Source organism: Gossypium hirsutum, chromosome A01, assembly GCF_007990345.1.
Source record: "Gossypium hirsutum isolate 1008001.06 chromosome A01, Gossypium_hirsutum_v2.1, whole genome shotgun sequence".
Lineage (NCBI taxonomy): Eukaryota > Viridiplantae > Streptophyta > Magnoliopsida > Malvales > Malvaceae > Gossypium > Gossypium hirsutum.
In genome coordinates this window covers 11,856,303-11,865,744 of record NC_053424.1, presented here as the reverse complement: position 1 = coordinate 11,865,744, position 9,442 = coordinate 11,856,303, and the positions used below count along the sequence as shown (strand labels likewise).

Here is a 9,442-nt window from a genome sequence, read left to right as displayed (position 1 = left end):
ATATCAAAAGATAAATTTGACATAATAGAAAATTTTAACCATTAACATTTATCCACTATGCTTAATTTAGTCTTGATTCTAAAAATTTTAACACTCCATATATATATACATTGTGTCAAAAAAAGAAAGTCAAATAGTTGGGTAATTAACCAAAAAAAAAATACTAATAATATTTATCCAACTATACAAAAAAATTCACTATTACATTAAATTATTTAATGAAATTAATTGAAAAAGTTGTCATCAGACAAAATACTTATCTAAACATAAACAAACTAGAAATAAAAGATCAAATTATAAAAGAAAAACAAATCAACCAAAAACGTATACTACAAGGACCTTTTTATAGAATTTGACCCGTAGTTTTGCATTGATCCTTTGTTCTTTCCCCCCTTAAATTCCAAGTCCCGAAACAGTTGATTTAAATTCCCAGTGCCATGATTTGCTTGAATTAATTTGGAAATTTCTTCCATGTAGACACTTGAAACTTATCTTCTTATCCAAACCATCAAAATGGTTCTTTATTAAATCATCAAAATTATGTGAACTCGGAAAAGTAAGAATGCAAAGTAACTTTCTTATATATATGTGATGTGAAAAAAAAAACCTTCAGCCTTTTAAAGATTAAAAATTAAATTAAAAGGATTGGTTGAGATCACATGTATCATGCATGTTCCATATGCATACTTCATGGTATGCATCCCTTGGAAAGATTGCTCAAATTGAGGAAGCCTCTCCTTCTTCAACAAGCACGTGATTCCTGTAGGCATGAGGTTTTCGACATTTCAGTAACCTATTGATATCGAAAAATCTAATTCCGAGTCATGTGTTCTATCCTAAACATGGAACATGGCAACTAAAAGACTACAACGGGTCGTGTTCAGTAAGAGAGTGAGACAAAATGTCCATTATTTCCATCATCTATGCAACCACTAATCAACTCATTCAACTACATAAAAAACAGTTGAGTTTCATGTATTATTACCTTAAACTCCAGAACACTTCAAATCTGTGGATGTCGACTATTTTGTGTAGACATGTTCCTGGTAGAACCATCTCTCATTCGTGTTCTTGGAATGAGTAAAGGTCTACAACAAACTAAAGTAAAACAGTACCTCCGTGGTAAACAATGTCATACTGAGCCATATAAAAATAGTTCTCCTCCAATACATATCATTCTTTTGAAAAAAGGAAGTTCTGAGTCAAGGATGAGGGATGCATCGTATAGTTCAGGAATACCAGCACCTGATCTGAACTCCGCTCGTTGTTCAAGTACTACCCTTAAGCAAGCAGTAGGCACGGTTCCTTCGTGCAACCTGTAATCTTCAGATTCAAAATCTGGGTTTCTGAACTGTAGCCAGTGATTAGAGGAACAATCTTGAAGACTGTCAGTAGAAACCGGATAGGCTCACTTCTGAATTTCAACATGCAATGACGGCTTGAGCTGGCAAGAGTTTCACCATTAACAGACAAGAAATCTACCCTGACCTTCAAAAAGAACAAGTTGCAGGACAGTTCATCAGTGCAAATTTGTTTTCCCAAAATTAAGAGTCAAATTACTGATTAAATTAAATGCCATTCACTACTCAGGAAGAAGCCACCTTCTATGAAATGGCCATCTTTCCTGGTTACCAAAATTTCATAGCCTGTTTCTAGACTCGGTTTCATCCAAATTATCACCAACCACAATGCTATAGTACATAATTTAGTAGATATGTGATAGAAATGTTGTGGAGCAGAGGAAAGTGGTCTATGACTCTAGTTCAAGTGGCTTAGACGCAATGGATAAATCACTGGAAGATGACCCAACTTATTCTAGAACTCTCTTATGGTATCAGGCTGACACTAACCTATTAGACATGCTAGTATAAGAAGCAGCAAACTCCAATATTCCCTGAATCATGACGTTAGCAATACTATCATTTCAGGCAAATATACTGGCTATACATTTTCCCCAGCTGAAGAGGTAAGTGGCTCATGGAAATAATAACCTATTCACTCGATGATTAAGATCAACAGTCACTCCGAGTGCCACGAGAAGACAAATTAAACCATAAAATCAGTTTCTAGATATAAAATGTAAACATAAATGATCAGAAGTAAATAACATTAAAATGATAGCAACCTCGGCATTCCATAAATCAAACAAATACCTGGAACATCCCAAGATATCTGTTGTACTCTGACTCCGGCAATGTCAAAGAAACAGTAACCTTCAATTTGTATCCATCGGTATGACTCCGAGAACCCACATATTCCCAACATTTATCTTCTCCATACATTTTGCACCGCAACCAATGGCGGCACAAGACACAATCGGAACATATGCAACCGGACTACTCTTACTATAATCAAAGTTCAACATTTCCTTTATCTCCAATGGTTCATCACCAATACTCATAAAATCCACTAGTACAAGTGAAAACATAAACATAAGACAGCCTACATTTAGCAGAACGTTCCGCGATCGAACAAGAGGTTCCATATAGATTTTGGTTCAGCATTTCATCTAGACGAAATAACAAATCGATTCCTAATTTGAAATTTGATAATAACTTACATGACTCAAAGCTTGAAAGGATCAATAATAAACATGTGAGTACTTATACTGACAGGTAATGTAATGGAGCTAATCAGCAAATTTAACTGAAACCCAATTGCCTTATCACTAAACCAGTATAAACAGTAGCAATCGAAGAGGAATGTAGCGACTCACTGAGTTCGGCGCTCGAGTCTGCGGAGTAACGGGCTTGGTCAAGTGATTCATCATTTTCTGCGGTGGTGACAGTGGATTCAACGCCGGCGTTCTCTTCTGAGACACGGATCGGGTTAACTCCATCTCGAGGCGACTCGGTTACCACCAAAGTGCTGTCGCTTGGCTTCAAATCGCGGAAGAGATTGTACCTTGGCTCTCTAGAACTGGTTCTGGAGTGGTCTTCGAGAGGAAGTTTCTGGAAGGGACTCTCCTCCGGATTCCTTGGAGGAGATTCCCCGGCGAGATAAGGCTCGCCGGCGGAGAGTAGACGGTAAGTGAGACGTGGAAGGATCTGATTGGTCAAAGGTAAGGCAATCGTAAAAGGGGAAGTCGTCAAATGCGTCAAAGAACTGATCCTCTTCGTTGGAGCTTTGGGATTCCATCGGAGAAAATGACCGACAATACGACGCTGTGATTTCTTTTTTTCACAAATTTCTATTTTTTTTAAATCAAAATTTGGAAATTATCTATCAAAAAACTTTTGGAAATTACGGCTAGAAGAAGACAATAACGAGAATACGTGTAGGATTAAGCAGTCTTTCCTTGTGACAATATAAAATGAATTTATTTATATGCTGGGTTCATATTTTAATTAATTTTTCATTAACTGAATTAATTAAATTTATTAAAGCATTAATAAATAATTAAATCCAAGTAATTGGTTTTTTACTTGAAAATTAGTTTACTTTTATATTATTTTCAAACTAATTCTATTAACATGTTCAAATATTAAATTATTCATTTAAATATAAAGGTTTACTTGAAATTTTAAAAATTTAAACAAAAATTTTAATGCTTAAAAATGAATTTAGGTAAATATAAGTTGAGTTTAATTTCTCGCTTTTTCAAATAAAAATTTTTTAATCCAATATTTTAATAGATTATTTTATACATCCAATCGAAATCTACAGACAAATCATACATTAATAATTATCAAATATGCAATAAAATTAATTATCAATTTCAAATTAATAGATACATTTAAAATAGGGTAAATTATAAAAATATTCATTTTTATTTGTCTCAGATTATATTTTAGTCACTTATATTTGAAATGTTACGTTTTAATCACTTACGTTATCGTTTTTGTTACGAAAGGGTCACTCTGCTGTTAAACTCTATCACCTCTCTAACGGCAATCCTTCGGTGGCAGTCTAAATGAGTTTTAAATGTCAATTTGGATGTGCAGCTTGGAGGAGAATATATTTTAATTTTTTTAGGAACATAGAATACAAAACTTTACCCTAAAACTTAATTTTCTCCTATTTGAAAAAAAGCAATAGCTGGGTTTTGGGAAATTTCTCCAACTTTCTATTTTGAAAATGAATTCCTCACCCCAACTTGGGTTCAACGTCTTATTCACTACTTTGGTCCTATATCTTTATGGTAATTTTGTAAAACCCAGTTATTGCTTCTTTTTAAACAAGATAAAATTGAATTTTAGGGCAAAATTTGTATTTTATTTTCATTAAAAAAAAGGATTAAAAACCTATTTTCATCTCAGCTAGACATCCAAGTTGACATTTAAAACTCATTTGAAATGCCACGTAAGACAACCGTTAGAGAGGTAACGAAACTTAACAGCAAAGTGACCACTTCATAATAAAACAATAATGCAAGTGACTAAAACGTAATCTGAGATAAACAAAAGTGACTAATTTTATAATTTATCCTTTAAAATAATATAAACTCTAACTAGAGGTGGCATTATTAAAAAGAATAATCATAAACTCTGAAATAATCAATCTTAATGAATTATAAGATTAATATGAAACATAATTACTAAACTAAATAATATTAACCGAACTAAATTAACAATAAAGTATTTTTTAACTTTTATCTTTTTATGATTAATGGTGACTAGAGATTTGCTCCTTAGCCAAGGCATTCCTCGTATATTATTTCTACTATCAATATTAAAAAAAAATAAAAAACCAAAATAGAGGATGTATTGATTGCGTTGAAGATAGTGTGTTGAGAATTGCAGCAACAAATCGTGAATTTACGAATGAAAAGAGGCATGATTTCTGGTCCACGACACCCACATGCCTTTAGAACTCAATATTTGCCGTCTGGCTAGATTAAATATGTTGGATCGATTTGGTATGAAAAATAAAACCTTATCTTGTTGAGCTTTTGTGTTTATATAAATGATTAAATTCTGGTTGGTTCAGCTTAATGGGTCCCAAGCTTTATATCAGCCCAGCTCAGGTATTGTTATAAACCCAATTTTACTCCAATTCAAAGAGAATGAAGCTTGCTAAAAATGATTTGGTTGATGTGTCTTGATATCAAAAGACGAGGAGTGTTGGTTCATCTTATTGTGCGGATTTCTTAATGGAAAGAATCGTATGAAACAGAAACGCTGTATCATTTTATAATCTTTTAGAAATTATTTAATTTTATTTTAGTATTTTTTTACGTTATTAACACATCATTTTCATAATCTTTTTAACATGAATCTTGAATCCTGAATTCTAAATTTTAGACCCTAAATCACTAGATCTAAAACCCTCAATCATAGAGTTCAAGGTAAAAAAAATATCAATATGATGTGTTGATGTTATGAAAAAGATGCTGAAATGACATTAAATAATTGGTACGGGATACATGATGATATGGTGTCTCTATTTCATATAATTATTTCCCAATTTCTAAATAAATAGAGATTGAGAGAGAGGACTAATAGGAGGATGAAGAAGATATTATAGGAATTTTAGAATTCTTTTAGGTTAAAAGGGTTTTCTTGTCTTCTGATAAGAGAAGATATTGCAAACATTTTAGAATCTTTTAGCATTGAGGTTAAGAAAGGTATTTATATAAACTAATCCTCTTTTAACACGTGTCATCTCCTGTGTATTTTTATTTATTCACTTTTATATTTACCATTTAATCAATTACTAATTTATATTTATATAAACTTTTTATAAATATATTAATTGCATGATTTTATTTTTTACCCGCATTATGAATATACCATAATCTAATCTAATCAATACAAAAATTATGAAAATAATTAAACTAATAAAATGAACATTTAAATTAAAAGTGTTACTAAATTTTTACAAATTCTAAGAAATCAAAATAATTTTTTTGGATGAGTAAAGTATAAATTTACAACAATTTTAATAAAAATAAAATGAAAACACCACCTGCCACCGCCACCTTCACATTTGCCATTTTTACCATCTAAACTCCTTTTCTATATGAATTATGATGAATTTTGTTATAATACTTAAAATTTTTAGTAAAATCGATTTGGATGTTTTATTTTAATTTTGTATGACAGTTTTAACTCATAACAGCAATAATCATCCTTATTGATTACATTATTTATTAATTAGTTATCTATAATAATATATTATCTAAAATTTTAAATAAAATATGGCTATTTAATGTAAGCAGATATATTAATTATAATTCATTAAATATAAATTAGTATAATTAAAATATTATTTCAATAAAACTTTTAAAATTTACATGGAAAAAAAAATCTATTAATCATATTTACTAAATGAAAATAATCTTCGTCGAGTGGAATTAAATATATTAATTTGATAAACTGTTATATTCCCTAATTAAATTTTTGATTATGAATTTGGAACCTTATAAACTTAAAAACTAATTACTTAAATTTAATAACTTATTATTAATTAATTAATTCAATTTGATAACTTATACTAATTAATTGAACTTGTTAATTTTATGAATTTCATAATTAATCATATGAAATAATGTAAAATAAAATATGCATAAAAGCAATATTGCATACGCCTGCTATATATATATTTTAATTTTGTTGATTTGATTCTCGATTTCTTTCTTTATTTTGAACTTAATTCTTGTACAAGCCCAATTTTAACCCAGCCCAAACCCATCACCAAAACAACCCACCAGCCTAAACCCAACTACCCAATTACAACACCCAAAGCCCAACAAATACAAGCCCAACTACCAACACACTAACCCAATTAGCCAAAATCAGAAACAAAACAATAAACCTAACCCTATGTGCGCCGCACCTAGGGTCGGCCACTTGACCTGCCGCCACCACCGCACGTCCCATCGGCGCCTGCACCGTTCAGCCACCTGCTCCACCTGCAAAAGAAAAGAAACACGCAACAGCCAAGACAAAATAAAAAAAAAATGCAAATGAAAAATAGAAAGGGAGAATTGGCTATATAAGCCGAATATGAACTGTAACAAGGAGAGATTCTTTGTAACAAAAAAACAGAGATTAGCAAAAAAGGAAACACGATACAAACTAAGTTTTAAGGTGATTATGAGTATTTTTTTTGTTTTCATTTTTATTTCTTGTCTTTTTGTTTATTTACACATATATAAAATAAAGAAAAGAAAAAGAAGGGAACTCACCTGAGAGCCGTTCGGTTGCGCCGATTGAGGGTTGTTTCCCGTCGAAGATCGACCCTAAAAGTTGGGTTCCAAGGCCTCTCCTCTCGGCTCTTTAGGCCATGCGAATCTGGCCTTCAATAAGGTCTTGAAACGGATGGGCAAGATGCCTATTTGCGCGAGGCCGACCACCGTCCGTGGTGGCGTAACGGCGGCGCTAGGGGAACCCAAGGGCCGGACCTTTTGAGAAAACAGAGGTCTTTCGGATTTTTTTTTTTTTAATGGTGGGTGGAAATGAGATTTTTGGGAAAATTTTGGGTTTAAATAACCCCACTGAACGGCACCGTTTGGGCTTTGGGTTCAGAGACCAAAAACGACGTCGTTTTGGTCTCTGACCCGCGCGGTAACCCGACCCATTGGGAGGATCCGCGTGTTTTTGACTATTGGGTAGTTTGCGCATTTAGTCCCTTTGATTCTGTAGCGCTTTCAAGAAAACTTTTCGCATATTTGCAATTTCACCACAAAATTTTATTTTTGCCTCAATTCGGTCCATTACTGTGCAGCGTTTTGGGAGGCTTTGGCTTATTTTCCACTTTGGTCCCCCTTTTTTCGCGCGTATCACAATTCGATCCCGTACCTTAATTTATTTCTTATTTTAGCCCGGAAATTTTGGTTCAGTTTTAATCTAGTCCTATTATTATTGTTATTATTATCTTTTTAATTCAAATTTCGATATATACATATATACATGTACATATATTTTATGATATACATATATATTATAACTTACACGTGCGCTTATTTTTCTTTATATATATTTTACAACTTATATTCATATCCATATATCCATATACATATTTTCATTTTTATAAATATATATACATACTTACATACAATCTTTAATTTAAAATATATCTTTTATATACTTTTTAAATTCATATACATATATATTACTTTATATATTTTAGTTCATATACACATATACCTGTATATATATTATTATTCATTTTATAATCTTAATATACATATATATATATATATTTACATACTCATTTACATATATGATTCATATTTTCCGTATACATACATACTTATGTTATATACATATATATATTAACTTAAATACATACCTATATATACCCACCTTTTTATAATCTATATATATACGTACGTACCTATTTTACAACTTATATGTACTTATATATTTTTCTATTTTTTTATTGTATATATATATGTATATATCCATATTTTCATTTTCGTAAACACATTAATACCTGCTTATATGTATTTTTATACTTTATAATTTCAACATACGTATATATATGTGTATTATATTTCTATTCCTTACTATTATTTTATTTTGTATTTATTGCTTATTTATTTAATTTTCTTTATTATTTTGAATAAATATTTTAATTTATTTGTATATTTTTTTTGTAAGTATGATTTTTATTATACTGTTCCTATTGTCCATATTATTCTTACAGTTTTGCGTGCATTATGAGTTTATTGGCTTTCGTATTTTTCCTACGATTTTCGTATTTCATTTTATTTGATATAACAAGTTCGTTTTGAACTAATAATATTTCGTGTTTAGATTCGAGAATATCGTACCCTAACTTACTGGGTTTCGATTTTCACAATAAATCTAAATATACGAATCTTTTCAAACTCAAGTTTTTTTAAAATGATCTCCGGAATTAAGAAAAGATCGTGTCCTAACTTACTGGGCACGACCCCTTTTCTAAACCTGGATAATAAAATATCTTTCAAATAAATAAAATTTTGGCATTCATTCGCGTATCGAAAATTCGAGACATTGTATCCTAACTCACTGGATATGATTCTCCTTCTCGAATAACGTGAAATATGCCCCTTTTTCCTGAAAATTTTCAACGTTTTAATACAAGGATCGTATTTTTAAAATTCTTCAAGGTTCTCAATTTTTGACATTAAGACATTAAGTAATCAACTAGGTACCAATTTTGGGCGTATCGAGGGTGCTAATCCTTCCTCGTGCGTAACCGACTCCCGAACCCGTTTTTTTGAATTCCGTAGACCAAAATCATTGTTTTGATAAAAATTAAATCGGTTATTAAAAACAACTACTTTTCGAGGTGACCCGATCACACCTCACAAAAAAGATTGGTGGCGACTCCCGTTTTTAGTTTTCATTTTCAAAACCCAAGTCGACCCCATTTTTAATCCAAAAATGGTGTCAACAGCTTGGCGACTCCACTGGGGAGAATTGGTGGCCACGCCAAGACGGGATGATATTTCAGAAGAAAAATGGATAGAGATACTCCAGAATCTCCAGGATGAAGATATTGAATGGAG

At 31.3% G+C, this 9,442-nt stretch overlaps 1 pseudogene; it reads right to left on the bottom strand.

Annotated features, from left to right (window-relative positions):
* Positions 1-678: 678 nt before the first annotated feature.
* Positions 679-5,935, bottom strand: LOC121209603 (seipin-2-like; annotated as a pseudogene).
* Positions 5,936-9,442: the final 3,507 nt, after the last annotated feature.